Source organism: Trachypithecus francoisi, unplaced genomic scaffold (assembly GCF_009764315.1).
Source record: "Trachypithecus francoisi isolate TF-2019V2 unplaced genomic scaffold, Tfra_2.0 Lachesis_group11, whole genome shotgun sequence".
Classification (NCBI taxonomy): domain Eukaryota; kingdom Metazoa; phylum Chordata; class Mammalia; order Primates; family Cercopithecidae; genus Trachypithecus; species Trachypithecus francoisi.
Genome location: NW_022681456.1, coordinates 28,536,363 through 28,558,491, shown reverse-complemented (window position 1 = coordinate 28,558,491; position 22,129 = coordinate 28,536,363). Strand labels below are relative to the sequence as shown.

The following is a 22,129-nucleotide window of genomic DNA, read 5'->3' as shown; positions in this document are numbered from 1 at the left end:
GCGACACAGAAGACTGGTGATTTCTGCATTTTCAACTGAGGTACTGGGGTCATCTCACTAGGGAGTGCCGGACAATCGGTGCTGGTTAGCTGCTGCAGCCCGACCAGTGAGAGCTGAAGCAGGGCGAGGCATCGCCTCACCTGGGAAGCGCAAGGGGGAAGGGAATCCCTTTTCCTAGCCAGGGGAACTGAGACACACAACACCTGGAAAATCGGGTAACTCCCACCCCAATACTGTGCTTTAAGCAAACGGGCACACCAGGAGATTATACCCACACCTGGCCAGGAGGGTCCCACGGCCACGGAGCCTCCCTCATTGCTAGCACAGCAGTCTGCGATCTAACCACAAGGCAGCAGCAAGTCTGGGGGAGGGGCGCCGGCCATTGCTGAGGCTTAAGTAGGTAAACAAAGCCACTGGGAAGCTGGAACTGGGTGGAGCTCACAGCAGCTCAAGGAAACCTGCCTGTCTCTGTAGACTCCACCTCTGGGGACAGGGCACAGCTAAATAACAGCAACAAAAAAAGCAGCAGAAACCTGTGCAGACACAAACGACTCTGTCTGACAGCTTTGAAGAGAGCAGTGGATCTCCCAAAACAGAGCATAAGATCTGAGAACGGACAGACTGCCTGCTCATGTGGGTCCCTGACCCCTGAGTAGCCTAACTGGGAGACATCCCCCACTAGGGGCAGTCTGACACCCCACACCTCACACGGTGGAGTACACCCCTGAGAGGAAGCTTCCAAAGTAAGAATCAGACAGGTACACTCGCTGTTCAGCAATATTCTATCTTCTGCAACCTCTGCTGCTGATACCCAGGCAAACAGGGTCTGGAGTGGACCTCAAGCAATCTCCAACAGACCTACAGCTGAGGGTCCTGACTATTAGAAGGAAAACTATCAAACAGGAAGAACACCTATACCAAAACCCCATCAGTACGTCACCATCATCAAAGACCAGAGGCAGATAAAACCACAAAGATGGGTAAAAAGCAGGGCAGAAAAGCTGGAAATTCAAAAAATAAGAGCGCATTTCCCCCTGCAAAGGAGCGCAGCTCATCGCCAGCAACGGATCAAAGCTGGTCAGAGAATGACTTTGACGAGATGAGAGAAGAAGGCTTCAGTCCATCAAACTTCTCAGAGCTAAAGGAGGAATTACGTACCCAGCGCAAAGAAACTAAAAATCTTGAAAAAAGAGTGGAAGAATTGATAGCTAGAATAATTAATGCAGAGAAGGTCATAAACAAAATGACAGAGATGAAAACCATGACACGAGAAATACGTGACAAATCCACAAGCTTCAGTAACCGACTCGATCAACTGGAAGAAAGAGTATCAGCGATTGAGGATCAAATGAATGAAATGAAGCGAGAAGAGAAACCAAAAGAAAAAAGAAGAAAAAGAAATGAACAAAGCCTACAAGAAGTATGGGATTATGTAAAAAGACCAAATCTGCATCTGATTGGGGTGCCTGAAAGTGAGGGGGAAAATGGAACCAAGTTGGAAAACACTCTTCAGGATATCATCCAGGAGAACTTCCCCAACCTAGTAGGGCAGGCCAACATTCAAATTCAGGAAATACAGAGAACGCCACAAAGATACTCCTCGAGAAGGGCAACTCCAAGACACATAATTGCCAGATTCACCAAAGTTGAAATGAAGGAAAAAATCTTAAGGGCAGCCAGAGAGAAAGGTCGGGTTACCCACAAAGGGAAGCCCATCAGACTAACAGCAGACCTCTCAGCAGAAACTCTGCAAGCCAGAAGAGAGGGGGGCCAATATTCAACATTCTTAAAGAAAAGAATTTTAACCCAGAATTTCATATCCAGCCAAACTAAGTTTCATCAGTGAAGGAGAAATAAAATCCTTTACAGATAAGCAAATGCTTAGAGATTTTGTCACCACCAGGCCTGCCTTACAAGAGACCCTGAAGGAAGCCCTAAACATGGAAAGGAACAACCGGTACCAGCCATTGCAAAAACATGCCAAAATGTAAAGACCATCAAGGCTAGGAAGAAACTGCATCAACTAACAAGCAAAATAACCAGTTAATATCATAATGGCAGGATCAACTTCACATAACAATATTAACCTTAAATGTCAATGGACTAAATGCTCCAATTAAAAGACACAGACTGGCAAACTGGATAAAGAGTCAAGACCCATCAGTCTGCTGTATTCAGGAGACCCATCTCACATGCAGAGACATACATAGGCTCAAAATAAAGGGATGGAGGAAGATCTACCAAGCAAATGGAGAACAAAAAAAAAGCAGGGGTTGTAATCCTAGTCTCTGATAAAATAGACTTTAAACCATCAAAGATCAAAAGAGACAAAGAAGGCCATTACATAATGGTAAAGGGATCAATGCAACAGGAAGAGCTAACTATCCTAAATATATATGCACCCAATACAGGAGCACCCAATGCATAAAGCAAGTCCTTAGAGACTTACAAAGAGACTTAGACTCCCATACAATAATAATGGGAGACTTCAACACTCCACTGTCAATATTAGACAGATCAACGAGACAGAAAGTTAACAAGGATATCCAGGAATTGAACTCATCTCTGCACCAAGCGGACCTAATAGACATCTATAGAACTCTCCTCCCCAAATCAACAGAATATACATTCTTCTCAGCACCACATCGCACTTATTCCAAATTGACCACATAATTGGAAGTAAAGCACTCCTCAGCAAATGTAAAAGAACAGAAATTATAACAAACTGTCTCTCAGACCACAGTGCAATCAAACTAGAACTCAGGACTAAGAAACTCAATCCAAACCGCTCAACTACATGGAAACTGAACAACCTTCTCCTGAATGACTACTGGGTACATAACAAAATGAAGGCAGAAATAAAGATGTTCTTTGAAACCAATGAGAACAAAGATACAACATACCAGAATCTCTGGGACACATTTAAAGCCGTGTGTAGAGGGAAATTGATAGCACTAAATGCCCACAAGAGAAAGCTGGAAAGATCTAAAATTGACACTCTAACATCACAATTAAAAGAACTGGAGAAGCAAGAGCAAACACATTCAAAAGCTAGCAGAAGGCAAGAAATAACTAAGATCAGAGCAGAACTGAAGAGGAGATAGAGACACAAAAAACCCTCAAAAAATCAATGAATCCAGGAGTTGGTTTTTTGAAAAATCAACAAAATTGACAGACCACTAGCAAGACTAATAAAGAAGAAAAGAGAGAAGAATCAAATAGACACAATAAAAAGTGATAAAGGGGATATCACCACCGACCCCACAGAAATACAAACAACCATCAGAGAATACTATAAACACCTCTACGCAAATCAACTAGAAAATCTAGAAGAAATGGATAATTTCCTGGACACTTACACTCTTCCAAGACTAAACCAGGAAGAAGTTGAATCCCTGAATAGACCAATAGCAGGCTCTGAAATTGAGGCAATAATTAATAGCCTACCAACCAAAAAAAGTCCAGGACCAGATGGATTCACATCTGAATTCTACCAGAGGTACAAGGAGGAGCTGGTACCATTCCTTCTGAAACTATTCCAATCAATAGAAAAAGAGGGAATCCTCCCTAACTCATTTTATGAGGCCAACATCATCCTGATACCAAAGCCTGGCAGAGACACAACAAAAAAAGAGAATTTTAGACCAATATCCCTGATGAACATCGATGCAAAAATCCTCAATAAAATACTGGCAAACCGATTCAGCAGCACATCAAAAAGCTTATCCACCATGATCAAGTGGGCTTCATCCCTGGGATGCAAGGCTGGTTCAACATTCGCAAATCAATAAACGTAATCCAGCATATAAACAGAACCAAAGACAAGAACCACATGATTATCTCAATAGATGCAGAAAAGGCTTTTGACAAAATTCAACAGCCCTTCATGCTAAAAACGCTCAATAAATTCGATATTGATGGAACATACCTCAAAATAATAAGAGCTATTTATGACAAACCACAGCTAATATCATACTGAATGGGCAAAAACTGGAAAAATTCCCTTTGAAAACTGGCACAAGACAGGGATGCCCTCTCTCACCACTCCTATTCAACATAGTGTTGGAAGTTCTGGCTAGGGCAATCAGGCAAGAGAAAGAAATCAAGGGTATCCAGTTAGGAAAAGAAGAAGTCAAATTGTCCCTGTTTGCAGATGACATGATTGTATATTTAGAAAACCCCATTGTCTCAGCCCAAAATCTCCTTAAGCTGATAAGCAACTTCAGCAAAGTCTCAGGATACAAAATAATGTGCAAAAATCACAAGCATTCTTATACACCAGTAACAGACAAACAGAGAGCCAAATCATGAATGAACTTCCATTCACAATTGCTTCAAAGAGAATCAAATACCTAGGAATCCAACTTACAAGGGATGTAAAGGACCTCTTCAAGGAGAACTACAAACCACTGCTCAGTGAAATAAAAGAGGACACAAACAAATGGAAGAACATACCATGCTCATGGATAGGAAGAATCAATATCATGAAAATGGCCATACTGCCCAAGGTTGTTTATAGATTCAATGCCATCCCCATCAAGCTACCAATGAGTTTCTTCACAGAATTGGAAAAAACTGCTTTAAAGTTCATATGGAACCAAAAAAGAGCCCACATTTCCAAGACAATCCTAAGTCAAAAGAACAAAGCTGGAGGCATCACGCTACCCGACTTCAAACTATACTACAAGGCTACAGTAACCAAAACATCATGGTACTGGTACCAAAACAGAGATATAGACCAATGGAACAGAACAGAGTCCTCAGAAATAATACCACACATCTACAGCCATCTGATCTTTGACAAACCTGAGAGAAACAAGAAATGGGGAAAGGATTCCCTATTTAATAAATGGTGCTGGGAAAATTGGCTAGCCATAAGTAGAAAGCTGAAACTGGATCCTTTCCTTACTCCTTATATGAAAATTAATTCAAGATGGATTAGAGACTTAAATGTTAGACCTAATACCATAAAAACCCTAGAAGAAAACCAAGGTAGTACCATTCAGGACATAGGCATGGGCAAGGACTTCATGTCTAAAACACCAAAAGCAACGGCAGCAAAAGCCAAAATTGACAAATGGGATCTAATTAAACTAAAGAGCTTCTTCACAGCAAAAGAAACTACCATCAGAGTGAACAGGCAACCTACAGAATGGGAGAAAATTTTTGCAGTCTACTCATCTGACAAAGGGCTAATATCCAGAACCTACAAAGAACTCAACAAATTTACAAGAAAAAAACAACCCCATCAAAAAGTGGGCAAAGGATATGAACAGACATTTCTCAAAAGAAGACATTCATACTGCCAACAGACACATGAAAAAATGCTCATCATCACTCGCCATCAGCGAAATGCAAATCAAAACCACAATGAGATACCATCTCACACCAGTTAGAATGGCAATCATTAAGAAGTCGGGAAACAACAGGTGTTGGAGAGGATGTGGAGAAATAGGAACACTTTTACACTGTGGTGGGATTGTAAACTAGTTCAACCATTATGGAAAACAGTATGGCAATTCCTCAAGGATCTAGAACTAGATGTACCATATGACCCAGCCATCCACTACTGGGTATATACCCAAAGGATTATAAATACTCTACTACAAAGACACATGCACACGTATGTTTATTGCGGCACTATTCACAATAGCAAAGACTTGGAATCAACCCAAATGTCCATCTGTGACAGACTGGATTAAGAAAATGTGGCACATATACACCATGGAATATCATGCAGCCATAAAAAAGGATGAGTTTGCGTCTTTTGTAGGGACATGGATGCAGCTGGAAACCATCATTCTTAGCAAACTATCACAAGAAGAGAAAACCAAACACCGCATGTTCTCACTCATAGGTGGGAACTGAACAATGAGATCACTTGGACTCGGGAAGGGGAACATCACACATCAGGGCCTATCATGGGGAGGGGGGAGGGGGGAGGGATTGCATTGGGAGTTATACCTGATATAAATGACGAATTGATGGGTGCTGACGAGTTAATGGGTGCAGCACACCAACATGGCACAAGTATACATATGTAACAGGTACCCTAGAACTTAAAGTATAATAAAAAAAAAAAAGAAAAGAAACCCCTCTCTACTAAAAATACAAAAAAAAATTAGCCGGGCATGGGGGCAGGCACCTGTAGTCCCAGCTACTTGGGAGGCTGAGGCAGGAGAATGGCGTGAACCCGGGAGGCAGAGCTTGCAGTAAGCGGAGATCATGCCACTGCGCCCACCTAGCCTGGGCGACAGAGCGAGACTTCACCTCAAAAAAAAAAAAAAAAGTAATGGTAAAACTGCAATTACTTTTGCACCAACCTAATACTATCCCCACCTTATAGATAAGGAAGTTAAGGCACACAGAGGTGAAGTAACTTGCCTAGGATCACACAGCTAAGTAGGTGGCAGAACTACATTCAAATCCCATGGGTTTAAACCCGGGGAAATTGATTGGCTGCGCTGATCTTATCTATCCTGCCTCTGAGGAGGGGAACCCTGCTTTTGACACTGTAAGGTAGGAGGAGCTGGGTGATGGGTCTGGTTTCTTTGAAAAACCAGCTGAGGAGGGGGGACTTTGAGCCTTCTGACGATGCCATGACGGCTGCCACACCCCCATGGCCCAGCCCTGGCGAAAATGCATGCCTGTGGCGGCTGCCCAGGAATGTGGGCTCATGCCTCCTCCCTGCCACGAGCAGCAATCTCTGTAGCTTTTGACTGGGCACTCTTCCTCCGAAGAAGGCAACAGGGCTTCCCTGGGCCAGTAGCTGTGAGACAAACAGCAGGGAAGGCCGGGCGGCCAGCTCCTGCCAGCAGAGCTACTTATGGAGGGGTACCTGGTCAGCATTGATGCCAGAGGGGCACAGGGAGGTGGTTGCTCAGGCCCAGCCCATGCTTCTCTGCAGAAGTGGATGTGCTTTTCTGTTTGTTTTTCTTTCTTAAAAAATTTAAATCCAACTACCTTGTGATAGTTGGAGATACAGAGCTGCTTGAGGAAAATTCAGCCCCAAAATTCATCAGAAAGATGATTGGCCTCAGGATTACAGGGGCAAGATCCCTCCTGAAGGACCAGCAGTGCCGGGCCCTGTGTAGGCACGACATGAATGTCATTCATTTCAATCTCACCCTGGGCCCGTTTTATAGTTGCAGAAACGGGCTCAGAGAGGTCAGCTTGCCCAAGGCTGTGCAGCTAACAAGGGCAGGACTGGACCTTCGGATCTGAAGCCAAGTGCCTGCTGTTGCTCCCTCCCCTAGTGATGAACACAGTCACAGGTGGAAAATGGGGTGGCCTGCGATACTCCAGTCCCGTGTTTCTTACTTTGCCATGGGGAGGAATGAGGACCTGGAGTTATCGCTCTGTGGTTCATTCCACCCTTCACCCCATGGGATACCCAGTCAGCCACCAACAGCCTTCCTTGGTAGGCACTCAGTTACACGCCCCAGGGTGAGGAGGATTTGTGAGAACTGTTGCTCTGCTTCTTGGGAGCTTTATGGCAAAGTAAAAGCAAGGGAACACAGACAAAAGACATATAATATGGAGATCCAGAGGAGGAGGGTTTGCAGTGCTTAAACAAGGGTGGGGCCCTGCATTTGTCTGATAAATAACACAGTGATTCTGTATCATCGTCGTGTTGTTTACATGAATCCTGTGGGGCACCACCTGCCCTCATCAGGGCAAACTGCAAAATCGCCAGGTTTACTTCTGTTCTGCAAACACTTTTTGAGCTCCTGCTCTGGGGGCCGGCCTGGTACTAAACACGGGGGATTCCAGGATGAGCAAGGCAACAGTCCTGAACTTCAGGGAGCAGAGCTAGGGGTCCAATGGGTAAGCAGACAGTTACAGTATGTTGTGAGAAGAGAGTAAGCTCCAGAGTCCAATTGCCTGGGTTCAAATCCTGGCTCCACCACCAGCTAGCTTTGTGACTTCAATGACCACCTCTCTGGGCTTCAGGTGCCTCATGTATAAAACAGGAATATAGTATGTCTCTACCTTGTAGGAGTGATAGAAGAACTAAATGTGATTATATAAGAGCTCAGTACGATGCTTGGCACCTGGCACTCAAAGTATATTAGCTCTTCTGGTGGTACTGGTGGCTGTGCTATGAATGATAACAGCAATAATGGTAAAAATAATACCATGTTCTATAAGAGAGATGAGCTTAGATCACTGGTGAAGCACCAGGAAAAGTGTAAACTGCCCTGAAAATCTGATTTTTGAAAATCTGACTGATCCAAGCCTGGTGGCGGGGCTGGGTCATCAGAGACATCATCTTAGAGGACGTGAGGAATGTGGTGAGGTCTGAAAGCCCCACAGTTAGCAGGAAGAGAAGAGTGAGCAAATCCAGAGAGACTTGGGGGCAGGGGACTCCCTCCTGGGTAGGTCCCTTAGGTGCAAGAAAGCGCAGCACTTCTAGAGAAATAACAGGCGTCCAGTGCCCTGCATGGGACGAGGCTGCTGAGAGACAGAGCCTGAGGGGCTGGCAGGGGCCAGGATGCAGACGCTGTGTGCCGGGCTCAGGCATCTGCACTTTCCGTGGAAGGCAGTGGGGACTCGGCAGTGGGTGTAAAGCACAAGAACAGCAGAGTTAGAGCTGTGGTCACAGCCTCTGTTTTGGTCTGGAGGGACCCAGGCTTGGAGCCCAGAAACTAGGGGATTGTCAGCAGCAGTCCAGGCTCGAGGGGATGTGGTTGGTACCAGGGTTGCCAGGATGGGGGGTTGTGGCCAGGCTGTGGGAAGTGGGTGCCTAGGTACCTGGCAGGGAACCTGAGCAGACAGCAGTGCTGTTCCCTGAGATGGGACGCAGGAAGAGGGCAGTGACCACTCTCAGACATTCTGAGTTTGAGATTCTTGTGGGACATTCCATGGAGAATGTCCAATGGGAAGGTGAGAGCGTGCCTCTTGCCTCTGCTATAAATCCTCCCTTCCCCAAAGCTCCCCCTGCAAGATGGCCATCCCTGTGCCCCTACAGAGTCTGGGGCAAGAGCATTCCATGGAGAAGGAACAGGACGTTCACTGCCCTGTGTGTGGCCTGTTCCGTGGAAGGAAAAGAAAGGAAGAGGAGAGAAGAGAAGCAAGAAGGAAGGTGGGGGAGGGCCATTTTGTAGGGGTGATGATAAGAAAGAGACCAGTGACTCACAGGCTCGGACAGAGAATGCCCAGCCTGGCTGAGCTGGAGATTTACCCAGAGGCATCCGGCAGAGTCCCATGTATTTCCAGATGTTTCTGGTTAGAAGTTCCTATAACATTCAGAGAAAATGCCCTGCCCTCCTGGATTCTGGCCCAGTTTGAAGAGCACCCCAGGCTGACTGAGCTGTAGCAAAGCCTCAGAGAGGCAGTGGTGGGCTGGTGGGCTGGGTCCCACCGCACGCACGCCTCGGGAAGCCCACCTGGCCCTCTGTGAGTCTGGCCTGTGAACTGATTTGCCCAGAGTTGGTCGGGTGGGGGGGTCTTAGAGTAGCCCTTTGAGAAGGTGGTTCAGTTCTGAACTCCATCCAGGTGTCCGTGAAAGAGACTCCTTCGAGTCCCTTTCAGTCCCCCACACAGCGCTATAGGTGTACTAGAAGTCGTGTGTAAACTGCCCTGAAAATCTGATTTTTGAAAGCTTAGGAGAAATGCGTCCTTCGACTGCCTGAAGCATCTTCATTGTGAGTCTTGATAGAAACCAAGCATGGCTTCAGGGCTCAAGAAGGCCAAACCCCACCCTGTGACTTATACAACGGAGACCAGGAGTATCTTTGAGAATAAAATGTGATTTTCCTTTAACACAATTTATAGATGATCTTTATGGGATATTCTGCCTAAGCAATTAGTTATGGGAATTTTAAAACTCCATAACAACTTTAAGGAAAGGAAGTTAATCAGAACTTCCCGACTAAGAATTGAGTTCAATAATCATTGCCCAAGGGGCTTCCCTGTACCCAGAAGCCACGTAGATCTGGGCTGTGGATCAGCCTTTGCCATCCCCCGTGGGAATGACTGAAGTCACATGGGAGGTCATCGTGGGGGTGGCTGAATTGGGGGCCAAAGACATGAACTTCAGAGCAGGACAGCCAGGGTGGAACCTGGGCCTCACCACTTGCAAGGCCTGAGCCTTGGGACATGCATTCAAGCCCTCTGAGCCTCAGTTGACTCATTTGTAAGTTGGGGATATCACTTTTGGGATTATTGTGAGGATTAACTGAGATGGTGACTGTCAAGTGCTTGGTGGGATGCCTCACCCCTCACAGAGCCCTGCAGGTGAGTTTGTAGTTTTCCCTTGTCTGGCCACCTTGGGGTCATAGATTAGTGAATGATCAGTTGAGCTAGAACCTTCTAGATCTTTCTGTTTCATTCCAGATCTCACATTGACCCTTTTGTCCAGTGCCTTCCTCGGGGCAGTGGAGGAAGACACAGAGTGGAGGTATTTCTGACTCCTCTTGAGAAACTCTGGTTTCAATGTTTTTCAAAAGAAAAGAACAGAAATAGAGGAGGGAGAATCCCCCACCAGGCAGTTTTGCAGGGAGGGCCTGGCCTAAGAATGTGCTGGGCATGGGGAGGTGAAAGATGAGCCAGGCAGAAAGGGAGGGCTGAGGCTGTCCCCCGGGAAGGCTGGGTGGCCTATCCCCAGCTGTCACTGGGGGCCTTTGTTCCCTGGAGCCAAGGGGCCTCCCTTGGAAGACATCAGTTGCCACAGGAAGCAGACTCGTTCATGAAAACCCACCCCCCAGGCCCCGATCCCACTTGCTTTTTTGAACCTTTCTGTTCTTTGCTTTGGCTCAGAGAATGCCACTTAGTGTATAAAAAAGGATCCCAGCGTCCCGCCCTGCTGGACCGGTGTAATTATGTCTGCTACGCTTCCTTTCTGGAAGGCCCTGGTTGGGGGGTGCTGCAGCCTTTCCAGGCCCCACGGGCTCATCCCTCTTCAGCAGACCGGCCTGTCCTGTCATTTTGGGCATAAAGCCTGTGCAGGGACAGCCATGGAGCCCTTCCCCTTCCCGACCAGCTTCGAGGTTCGCAGAGGTGCCCTGCTCTCTGTCTCCTCAAGGCCACACTCCCTGTTCCCCCACCCCATCCCCTCTTAGATGGCCTTCGGCACCAGCTCACTCCTTCTCTGTGGGCTATGCATGAATACTCCTTTCTTGGGAAAATCATTCCCTGCTCTCCCAAGCTGGAACGGCACTCCTGTGCCATGTGTCCATGGCACCTGTGCTTAATGAAAGCAGGGAACATGAACTAAACACACACCCAGGCAAGGGCCTGCTCTGGCCTTCCTGACTTCATCCTCACACCCGCCCCATGATGCAATGAGGCATTTCCTGAGCGCTCACCTGCAGGGGCGCATGCAACTCCCTCCTCTCATCTGAACTTTACAGCCACCTTTGAAGCAGGGAGTACTGTTTGGCCCATTTTACAGTGAGGAAATACAGGCTTTAGGAGAAAGCCCAGACCTCATAGCTAGTAGGTGCCAGATCTGGGAATCTGACACCAGCGTCTTCTCTTGGCCACTAAATTACACTCCACCTGCCACACTGCATTGCCATATTTTCTGTTCCTCATCCCTATTAGAATATGTGCTTTCTCCCTGAAATCATATCTTGCTTCAAACTGGGCTCCCCCAGTGCCTCAGGCTGGGGCCTGGTTGCATGACTGGCAGTCATCGGACTGATTCAGGCCAAGGGTGGAGCTGCCACCAGGTTGCAGGGTGGCTCCTGAAGATGGAGGATAGGGCCGGGAGGTCGACAGCCTGCTGGGCAGGGGTGAGGGGCGAGCTGACCAGTCCGAAGCTCATCCAGGGCAAAGCGGGATCTGCAGGTGGCAGACACTGTCAGCGGGAGGTTGGGAACCAATGCCTGTGCATGCCAGAGGAGCCCAGGCAGCAGGTGCGGGCAAGAGCACGCATGAGCATTCCCTCTCTCTCCGCCTGGAACACCCTGAACTCATCAGTTTTGGGGCTCCAACCAGGGGAGGAAAAGAAAGTGAAAGGAAAGTGACATCAGCCACTCTCCCTCCTTATCAGCAGCTTAGGGTAAAATTCTAGTTGGGAAAGGTGTCCTCATCTTTTCATTACCACATTGGCCTGAATTTCTAGAAGGTAGAGTGACTTCTCTTGGCGAGGGTATTCATCTGTGCAAAAGGCATACAGTCAGCTATTCTCACCATCATCTGTAACCACAGGAGGTCTGTAGCATCATCATCCCCATTTTACAGACGAGAATGCTGAGTCTCAGATTAAGTAACTTGCCCAAGGTCCACAGCCAGTCAGTGCTAGAGCCAGATTTTAAGCGCAGGCTGTCTGGCTGCAGAGCTTGTGTTCTGAACCATTCCGCTCTGCTGCCCCTTGATGGAAACAGCCACACAGTAAAGAAGTCTATTTTTTTATGAGAAAAAACTTTTAACTGTGAATATTAATTGCTTGTCCATTAAGAGCACCTGTGGGTCAAGTGACACATTAAGTTCTTTGCAGAGTTTATCCCTTTAAACCTCATAAGAGCCAGTGAGGTTGGTGCTCTCATCAGCCCTCACTTTACTGATGAGGAGACTGAGGCCAGGAGAGTGAATCTGACTGACCCCGGATCATGGGGCTGGTCAGGGCCATTGCCAAATTTTACATCCAGGTTGGTCTGTCTGACTCCAGAGTCTGATCTCCAGCCTGTGCTGACGAGCTTGCTCATATCCGCAGAGTCCCAGACATCCTAGGGAGAGTAAACCTTTGTTCCTTCAAAGCAAATACTCTCCATTTTTGTTCAGTATTTATTGAATGAGATCAGGGATGCACTGATTTTCGGTAAAAATTGTATCCTGAAATCAATGTATTTAGTTTCTACCAGTTAGTTTCAGTAGGGTCACCAGCCTTTAAAAAAAAAAATGCAAAGACTTCCCAGTTCTTGCCTCACTTTTCTTTAATGAGCTCTGAAATCAGGCCAGCCCAAGGGGACCTATCCCACGTTCCCTATTCTGGATAATAAAATGGGTCACTCACGTCTTTTTAGTTTTATAATTTCCATTGATCATAAATCTATATGTGTTGCCAAAGTACTCCTCTGAGGTTGACGGAAGGTAGCAAAGACTTTTTTTTATTTCACAGGAATGTTATGGCACCACACAGATGACACTCCCTGCCCCCTCGCTCTGCCCTGGAATCCATCCCTGCACCCCAACAAGGGCTGCTGGGTGGATAGAAGGAGAAAATCCCTTTTTTTGCTCTGCAGTCCAGCAGCACAACAGAAAGACATACTTGGGTTCCAGTATTTGCTCTGCTGCTTCCTGGGAGTGGGTGGGTGAGCTCTCATCTCTGGGCCTCAGTTTTGCCATCTGAAAATGGTATCAGATAATCACAAAGGTATTTTGTAACTCTGAAGTTCTGAGTTCTAAGGACTCTGAGATGTAAAATCATTTGAAAGCTGTACAGGCAGAAGAATATTAATACCTCTGATATCAGGCAATTGAGGGTGTCTTATTCACCTCTGGGCCCCAAGTCTATGTCCCTGCCTTCGTGTGTGACTCTCTTCCTGGATATCTGTATCTTCATGTCCTTGGCCATGGCCTAAGAAGCCACAGAGATGTCTAACTTCCTCAGTAAACAGCGGATGGATTTAGATGTGCTTGTCCCTCTAGCACTCCACGATGGTCTTCCTGTTTCACTTTCACTATGATTACAAATGGACCGTCCTTCTTGAAAGAGGAAAAAGGCAGTGAAGTGATAAACAAAATCTTCTTGGTACTCTGCAAAGATGTTAATGTGTTGCCACAAAGCTAATCACCCTTTTCTGAATTCTGCAAATATTGGGCACCAAGCGCCTGGGACACTGATACCTGAGCCTTATCCCAGCTGCCCTGGAGGGAGGGACATGAGTTGAGCTTACATTGTTCATAGTGACATGAACTACGATAAGGATGGAACAGCTTGAGGCGAAGGGGTGCAGGTGAAGGTGGTGGAAAGGGTTCCGTTGGGGCCCCAGGCTTGGTGGTGGTGGTTGCTGGGGAGAGAAAGAGGGTGTCTTCCAGGCAGGGATGGGAGGAGGGCTTTGGAGCCCCGTCTGCAGAACTAGCTCCACCTCTCCTCTTGGGGGAAGACCAGACTTCCTCTCACTGGAGGCATACAACATGCAGAAACGAAAGGCCCAGAGCATGGCTCATGCATGCCTTTGGAATGGAGAAATGGGGTATTGTTGAAACGTGCTGCTTGATTAAGAAATAAATGGACCTCTTCGGGTACCTCTCAATTCATAGTTCAGTTACTGTGAAATTCCATGAATCCTTTATAGTCTGTTAATACATATTAATAGCTAATCCTGATATTGCCAGAAAATTGCTCTTCAGACCTCCAATTTGCTTAACAGCTGCCAATCTAAGTTGCCACCGATTGCCTCTATCGGTCTTCTATGTCAGCGAGATATTAAGTCGCCATGAGCCAGGCATTTTGCACAGATGACAAATGTGTTTAGCGTTCACTGCAGAACCCGCTCATGTAAAAGCGACGCTCAATCAGCAGTTCTCAAAGTGAAACAGAGACCACCAGCCTCAGAACTGGCCTGATAGAATCACCACAGCGCAGCGATCAACAGCAGGTTCCCAGGACAGCCAGACCCACTGAACCAGAATTACTCAGGGTGGCATCTGGGAACCCGCATTGCATCAGATTCTCGCTGTGATTCTTTCATACACTGAACATTGAGAAATGTTGTCAGGTGAAAGGCAAAGCAATATTCCTGCTATCCTGCCTGGCACTTGGGAAAGCACCCTCCCTGAGGTTTATAGTAACTACTTCCTGAGTGCCTACTATGTGCCAGGTACCATGCTATGTGCTTTCCTTGTGGGCTCTCATCTAATCCTCAAAACAGCCCTGAGAAGTAGCCTCTATTATTGTCCCCATTTAGCAAATGGGGAAACTAAGGCCTGAAGCATTCAAGTGATTGGGTCAAAATAGAAGTAGAATATTCTGGTCAGTCTGGGAAGAGAACCACGGAAGCCAACTGGTTCAAAGAAGGGAGAGGGCAGGAGGAGATCCTGAAGGGTGGTAAGCCCCTGCCTCCCAAGAGCATTACCCTCTGGGAGGCCCATCTTGGTGGGGGAGGTTGACGGCCTCCCTGGCTAGGGGAGGGGTAAGCCACCCGGGACTGCTCAGTGGACTCATGCTCCTCCTCCCCCACTCCTGCCAGCAGCGACTTCCGAGGACCCCAAAGCACTAGCCAGCAGGTGCTCAGCCTGCCTGCCTTTACTTCTGATTTCCCAGCAAATTCAGCCTCCCAAGCAGTGTGGGAGCTGCATCCCTTCCTCACCATTGTTCCTGTTCCGGGCCACCATTCAGCGGAAAGCAGTCCAGCTTGGCAGCAGCCTCATTCCTATTCCTGCACCCTCCGGCACCCTGCCCAGGCCTCCGGAAGCCCAAACAGCTGATCTGAGATGTCAGTAAGGCCCTTCCAGCTGCACCTGGCCTGGCTGAAAGGGAGCCCCGGGGGTACCACGTAGCCTCAGACCAAGTCCTTCCTGGGCAGCCCTTGGTGCCCTCCCCCTCCAGCGTGATTTGATTCCCCTCCTCTTGTTTCTTGGGCTCACCAGATGGGTGGAAAGTGCCAGCGTCCTTCCCTCATCAAAAGCTGTTGCATTTCTACCCAGGGCTAAGAGTCCCCGCTCTTCTCTCTTGGCCTCCAGCCCCAGGGCTGATGCTAAGCTCCTGTGTAGCAGCCACAGGCTCTAAGCCAGAAACCTCCACCAGAAGATGAGGCGGGGGCTGTGGGTTTAGGCACAGGAAGCCCATGCAGCCTCATTGGCCGTCTTGTGACCCGAACAATCCCTGCTGTCCCAAAGTCATTCATGCATTCAACAAAGCTTTCAGTGTCCACTGTGTGTGAAGTACTGGGAATACAACAGTGAACGAAAATTAGTGAAAACTACCTGCCGTCTCAGAGTTAACATTCTAGAAGGGAAAGACCAGCAAAATAAGAAGATAAGTACTACAAAGAAGAGAGAAACAGGGAAGGGGATGGGAGAGCTGAGGTTCCACAGGTTTCTCTTACTATCCACCACTGAATGTGAGCCTTCCTAACTGCACCCAGGGACTCCCACAGTCTAGCTGGTTCCACCTTATCTTTCTCTTGCAGTTGCCCACAGGTTCCACTAACTGAGCAGGGGCAGCTGGGCTGGAGGCAGTGGGGGCTGAGAGCAGCCGGAAGAGGGCACCCCTTACTATCCTCAAACAACTGGGGGAGGCGCCAACCCAGACAGGGATGGTTCAGCCCACACCAGTAAAATGATTGTAGCTAACATTTAAGAATACATAGATTTCCCATGAAACCTGATATTCTGACTTCTCTTTTTTTAATTTACATTTTTCTAACTTTTAAGTTCAGGGGCACATATGCAGGTTTGTTACATAGGTGCGCTTGGGTCATGGGGGTCTGTTCTTCAGATTCTTTCATCACCCAGGTATTAAACCCAATACCCATGAGTTATTTTTCCTGATCTTCTCCGTCCTCCCACCTTCCACCCTCCATCAGGCCCCGGTGTGTGTTGTTCCCCTGTGTGTCCATGTGTTGTCATCATTCAGCTCCCACTTATAAGTGAGAACATTTGGCATTTGGTTTTCTGTTCTGCATTCGTTTGCTAAGGATAATGGCCTCCAGTTCCATCCATATCCCAGCAGATGACATGATCTCTTTCTTTTTTTATGGCTGCATAGTATTCCATGGTATATATGTACCACATTTTCTTTATCCAGACTATTATTGGGCATTTAGGTTGATTCCATGTCTTTGCTATTGTAAATAGTGCTGCATTGAACATACGTGTGCATGTATCTTTATAATAGAATGATTTATATTCCTTTGGGTATATACCCACTAATGGGATTGCTGGGTCAAATGCTAGTTTCTGTCTTCAGGTCTTTGAGGAATCGCCACGCTGTCTTCCACAATGGTTGAACTAATTTACACTCCCATCAACAGTGTATAAGTGTTCCTTTTTCTCCGCAACCTTGCCAGCATCTGTTATTTTTGACTTTTTAGTAATAGCCATTCTGACTGGTATGAGGTGGTATCTCATTGTGGGTTTGATTTGCATTTCTCTAATGATCAGTGATGCGGAACTTTTTTGTGTGTGATTGTTGGCCTCATGTATGTCTTTTGAAAACTATCTGTTCACATCCTCTGCCCACTTTTTTATGGGGTTTTTTTTTTTCTTGTAAATTTGTTTAAGTTCCTTATAGATATTAGGCCTTTGTCAGATGAGTAGTTTGTAAAAATTTTCTCCCATTCGGTAGGTTGTCTGTTTACTCTGTTGATAGTTTCTTTTGCTGTGCAGAAACCCTTTAGTTAAATTAGATCCCACTTGTCAATTTTTGCTTTTGTTGCAATTGCTTTTGGTATCTTCATCATGAAATCCTTTCCCGTGTGTATGTCCTGAATGGTATTGCCTAGGTCGTCTTCTAGGGTTTTTATAGTTTTGGGTTTCACATATAAGTCTTTAATCCATCTTGAGTTAATTTATGTATATGGTATAAGGAAGGGATTCAGTTTTAATCTTCTGCATATGAACAGCCCAGTATCCTAGCATCATTTATTTACTTATTTACTTTTCGAGACAGAGTCTTGCTCTCTTGCCCAGGCTGGAGTGCAATGGCACGATCTCGGCTCACTGCAACCTCTGCTTCCCGGGTTCAAGCAATTCTCCTGCCTCAGCCTCCCAAGTAGCTAGGATTACAGGAACCCATCACCATGCCTGGGTAATTTTTGTATTTTTAGTAGAGATGGGGTTTCGCCATGTTGGCCAGGCTGTTCTCGAACTCCTGACCTCAAGTGATCCGCCTGCCTCAGCGCCCCAAAGTGCTGGGATTACAGGCATAAGCCACCACGCCCGGCCCCCAGCACCATTTATTGAATAGGGAATCCTTTCCTCATTGTTTGTTTTTGTCAGGTTTGCTGAATATCAGATAGTTGTAGGTGTGTGGTCCTATTTCTGGGTTCTCTGTTCTGTTCCATTGGCCTATGTGTCTGTTTTTGTTCCAGTACCATACCGTTTTGGTTACTATAGCCCTGTACAATAGCTTTAAGTAGGGTAGCTGATGCCTCCAGCTTTGCTCTTTTTGCTTAGGATTCCCTTGGCTATTCGGGCTCTTTTTTGGTTCCATATGATTTATAGAATAGTTTTGTCTAGTACTGTGAAAAATGTCAGTGGTAGTTTAATAGGAATAGCATTGAATCTATAAATTGCTTTGGGCAGTAGGGCCATTTTAATGATATTGATTCTTCCTATCCATGAGCATGGAATGTTTTTCCATTTGTTTGTGTCATCTCTGATTTTTTCTGAGCAGTGGCTTATAGTTCTCCTTGTAGAGATCTTTCACCTCCCTGGTTAGCTCTATCCCTAGGTATTTTATTCTTTTTGTGGCCATTGTGAATGGGAGTTCATTCCTGATTTGGCTCTCGACTTAACTATTGTTGGTGTATGAGAGTGCTAGTGATTTTTGTACATTGATTTTGTATCCTGAAACTTTGCTGAAGTTGTTTATCAGCTTAAGAAGCTTTTGGGCTCAGACAATAGGGTATTCTAGATGTAGGACCATCTCATCTGCAAACAGGGAAGTTTGACTTCCTTTCTTCCTACTCAGATGTCCTTTATTTCTTTCTCTTGCCTGGTTGCCCTGGCCAGAATTTCCAATACTATGTTTAATAGGAGTGGTGAGAGAAGGCATCCTTGTCTTGTGCTGGTTTTCTTTTTGTTCTTTTTTCTTTTTTTTTTTTTTTTTTGAGATGGAGTCTGGCTCTGTTGCCCAGGCTGGAATGCAGTGTGGCACAATCTCGGCTCACTGCAAGCTCTGCCTCCCGGGTTCACGCCATTCTCCAGAGTAGCTGGGACTACAGGCGCCCGCCATCACACCCAGCTAATTTTTCTATTTTTAGTAGAGACGGGGTTTCACCATGTTCACCAGGATGGTCTCGATCTCCTGACCTTGTGATCCGCCCGCCTCAGCCTCCCAAAGTGCTGGGATTACAGGCGTGAGCCACTGTACCCAGCCGTCTTGTGCTGGTTTTCAAGGGGAATGCTTCCAGCTTTTGCCCATTTAGTATGATGTTGGCTCTGGGTTTGTATTCTGACTTCTCTTGAGAAATTGAAACATCTTGAAAGACCAGGTCCTTATTCCCTAATGACGGTATCAGTGAGATCTATGTGGCATCAGCCACCTTCAGTGGCCCGGGGACTGTGATTGGGTTCATTCCCATTCAAGGTGCCGGGTCCATTCATTTCTATTTCCTGATGGCTCTGGAGAGCCTTTGAGTTTGTGACTCTAACCCAGGTCACCCAATATAAATCCTGCCTACAAAAGAAGTACTTTAACTACTATGGTGAAACAATCCTTTCTCATTCCTCAGCAAATCCTGGGCTTTCCTTTCTCTTCATTTTCTTCTGCCTGTAAAGCTCCCAGGGTTAAAATGGAGCTCAGAACTATCACTCACCTGTGCCAGTGTCAGCTGAGGCTGACTGGGGGCTGATCCAGAGGCTAACACCGGGCCCTCCATCACCATCACCCAGAGCCTCCTACCGCACCTTCAGGGCTCCAAATGCTTTCCAGCCACGGTGCATTTTCCTTCTTCCTTTTGCCTTGGAAAGGAAGGCAAAGCTTCTGCAGAGATTCGGTTGTTGTTCCTTGCAGTCAAACAGGTGCTTCCCTAGTGACAAGTTACAATCCAGAGAAACCAATTTCCCTGACAACGTTCATGTCAGTTAATATGAAATCACTTCTTTCCTAAACCCTTTACATTTTGCACCAGGTCCAGACCAGATTGTTTCTTTAAAGGCCCAATATTTTTCTCCTTTCTTCTCTCAACTTAAGAGTTTTTGAGCATTATGTAATTCTTAGTGCTTCCTCTAAAATGCACCCAAAGATGTCTGAGACCTGTGGCCTTCTAGACCTTTGACCCCTGGCTCTACTGAATGAAAAGTCCCCTATCTTAAACCTGAGGACCAGGAAGATGAAACCGGCCCAAGATCATATGCCAGTGACTACTCCAGTCCAGGTCTTTGCTTTAGCTTATAGCTCCTGGCATTGGAGCTCCTGAAATAGTGGGGTCTCACCCGGGTAGCCTCAGATTTCCAGGAGCAATTAAATATAACGGATCTCTGGGGTGGGACTCAGGCCTCCGTGTTTAAAGCTCTCCTGTGATCCCAGTGAGCTACTAGGGTTGAGACCCACACCTCTAGTGACCGCCCAGGAGCTAATAACTCCCAGGTGGGTCTCCAGACCCCAGGAGGCTGCACCATGCGGGGTCTCAGAGCACAGGCTGCTGGGACTCGAACCCCAGACCCGGTTCCTAGCTCCCTGAGCTTGAGCAAGTCAGTTATTCTCCCTGTGCCTCAGTTTCCTCAACCACAAGTTGAAAATACTAATGATACCTACCTCATAGCATGTGAAGATCAACAGTAGCTGGTACATAGGAAGTGCTCAGTATATGGTAGCTGGTATAAACATGTGACCCTTTTTTTTTGCTGTGGATGTGATGTCTTCAGTGATTCCTCATGACTAGCCCTTTTCATGAGAGTTTAGGAATTCCTCTACCAGAAGGAAATGTCATATAATCAGAGCAAATCAGCTCATGGGGTCCTCCTCCCCCTCCCCTAGTTCTGAAACAGACAGATGATGGCAGCGCAACTGAGATGCTGAAAGGGATTTTGCATGCAAATTTTTAAGTGGAGAAACTGAGGCTAGACCCAAGCTAACAGTTGTTAAAGACAGATTCAGAAAACCGTCAGTCACTTGGTGCTTCCAAATGTACCTGTTTCTCTGGGTCGATTTCCCTGCATGTCCCCCTCACTCTGCCCACCCCGAGACAGTCAAAGGGGGCAACCTCTCTTCCTCCCGTTTGGGTGTCTGTGTCTGAGGGAAATTGCAAACGCTGCAGAAATGTTTTAATTTAAGGGAAACCAGCTCTTCCTTTTAAGATGAAACGTAGTAAAATTTTAAAGACTTTTTCAAACAGTCCCTAAATTTGGTACTTAAACTAATTATGGTTGCCTTTTATAAATGTCCAAATTAAAAATAGACATCTAAACGAGAATGCAGGACACAGCCCAGAGCCCGGAGCCATGTTCACGGTTTCCTAGAATCAGCCCTCCTCTGACCTAATTTATACTTTTGAGACATCAAAGCGAGATGAAGGGAGTTTGGAGGCTGGGGCTGGGGGTGGATCTAGGAGTCTCTCGGCAGCAGATGGCAAACCTGGGTTCTGTGTTTTGTAATTAAGTATAGCTGTGAATTGGTGAAAGACGTTAGATTACAGTCATTTCCAAATAGTATAAAACTGTGGTTCTCAAAGTTTGGTTCCCAGTCCAGCAGCATCAGCATCTCCTGGTGTTACATGGATTGAATTGTGGCCCTCCCAAATTCATATGTTGAATTCTCAACACCCAGGACTTCCAAAGGTGATTGTATTTGGAGAGAGGGCTGTTAAGTGGGGGATTGAGGAAAAATGAGGACTTTTGAGTGGGGCCCTGATCCAGTCTGACTGGTGTCCTTGTAAGAGGAAGAGACGCCTGGAGCACATGCCCGGTGGGAGCGTGGGGGGAGGGGGGAGATTAGGAGGAAGAGACGCCTGGAGCGCATGGTGGGGGGAGGAGGGGGAGTGGAGGGAGAAGTGGGGGGAAACTGGGGGGAGTAGGGGGGGAATGGTGGGGGGAGCCGGGGAGAGATGGCCGCGTGAGGAGGAAGCAAGCAAGGCACATCTATAGGCCAAAGAGAGAAGCCTCAGGGAACACCAGCCCCACCCAGCACCTTAGTCTTTAAGTTCCAGCCTCCAGAACTGTGAAAAAATAAATCTCTGTTGTTTAAGCCACCTGGTCTGTGGTATTTTATTATGGTGGCCCAAACATTTGGGGGGCTTGCTAGAAATGTAGGTTCTCAGGCCTGTCTGACCTACTGAGTCAGAAATTCTGGGAGGAGAACCCAGCAAGCTGCGTTCTGACAAGCCCTCCAGGTAAGAATGTTCATGTAGGCTCGTTTGAGAACCACTGGCATGAAGTATGATTAATACTCAGGGGTAACCAGCCCAGGAGAGAATGACGCATGTTGGAGTAGGGTCTGGTCGGCTAAATATAAACTTTCTTTTAGTAGGCTCTGCAGCCTCTGGAAGAGTCCCAACGGGTTGCTTAAATGGGA

The 22,129-nt window shown here is 46.8% G+C and overlaps 1 protein-coding gene and 1 long non-coding RNA gene across 5 annotated transcripts in view; one reads left to right on the top strand and one right to left on the bottom strand.

Annotated features, from left to right (window-relative positions):
* CHST11 (carbohydrate sulfotransferase 11) overlaps nt 1-22,129 on the top strand; it is a 315,452-nt gene that overhangs the window by 284,105 nt on the left and 9,218 nt on the right. The window lies entirely within an intron of this gene.
* On the bottom strand, nt 13,038-13,963 carry LOC117089504. Of its 2 annotated transcripts, XR_004439641.1 has the most exons (3): nt 13,845-13,963; nt 13,409-13,653; nt 13,038-13,293 (listed from the first exon to the last, which is right to left on the bottom strand). It is a non-coding gene; the product is annotated as an uncharacterized LOC117089504 (long non-coding RNA). The 2 variants fall into 2 exon arrangements; XR_004439640.1 differs by having other exon boundaries at nt 13,409-13,960.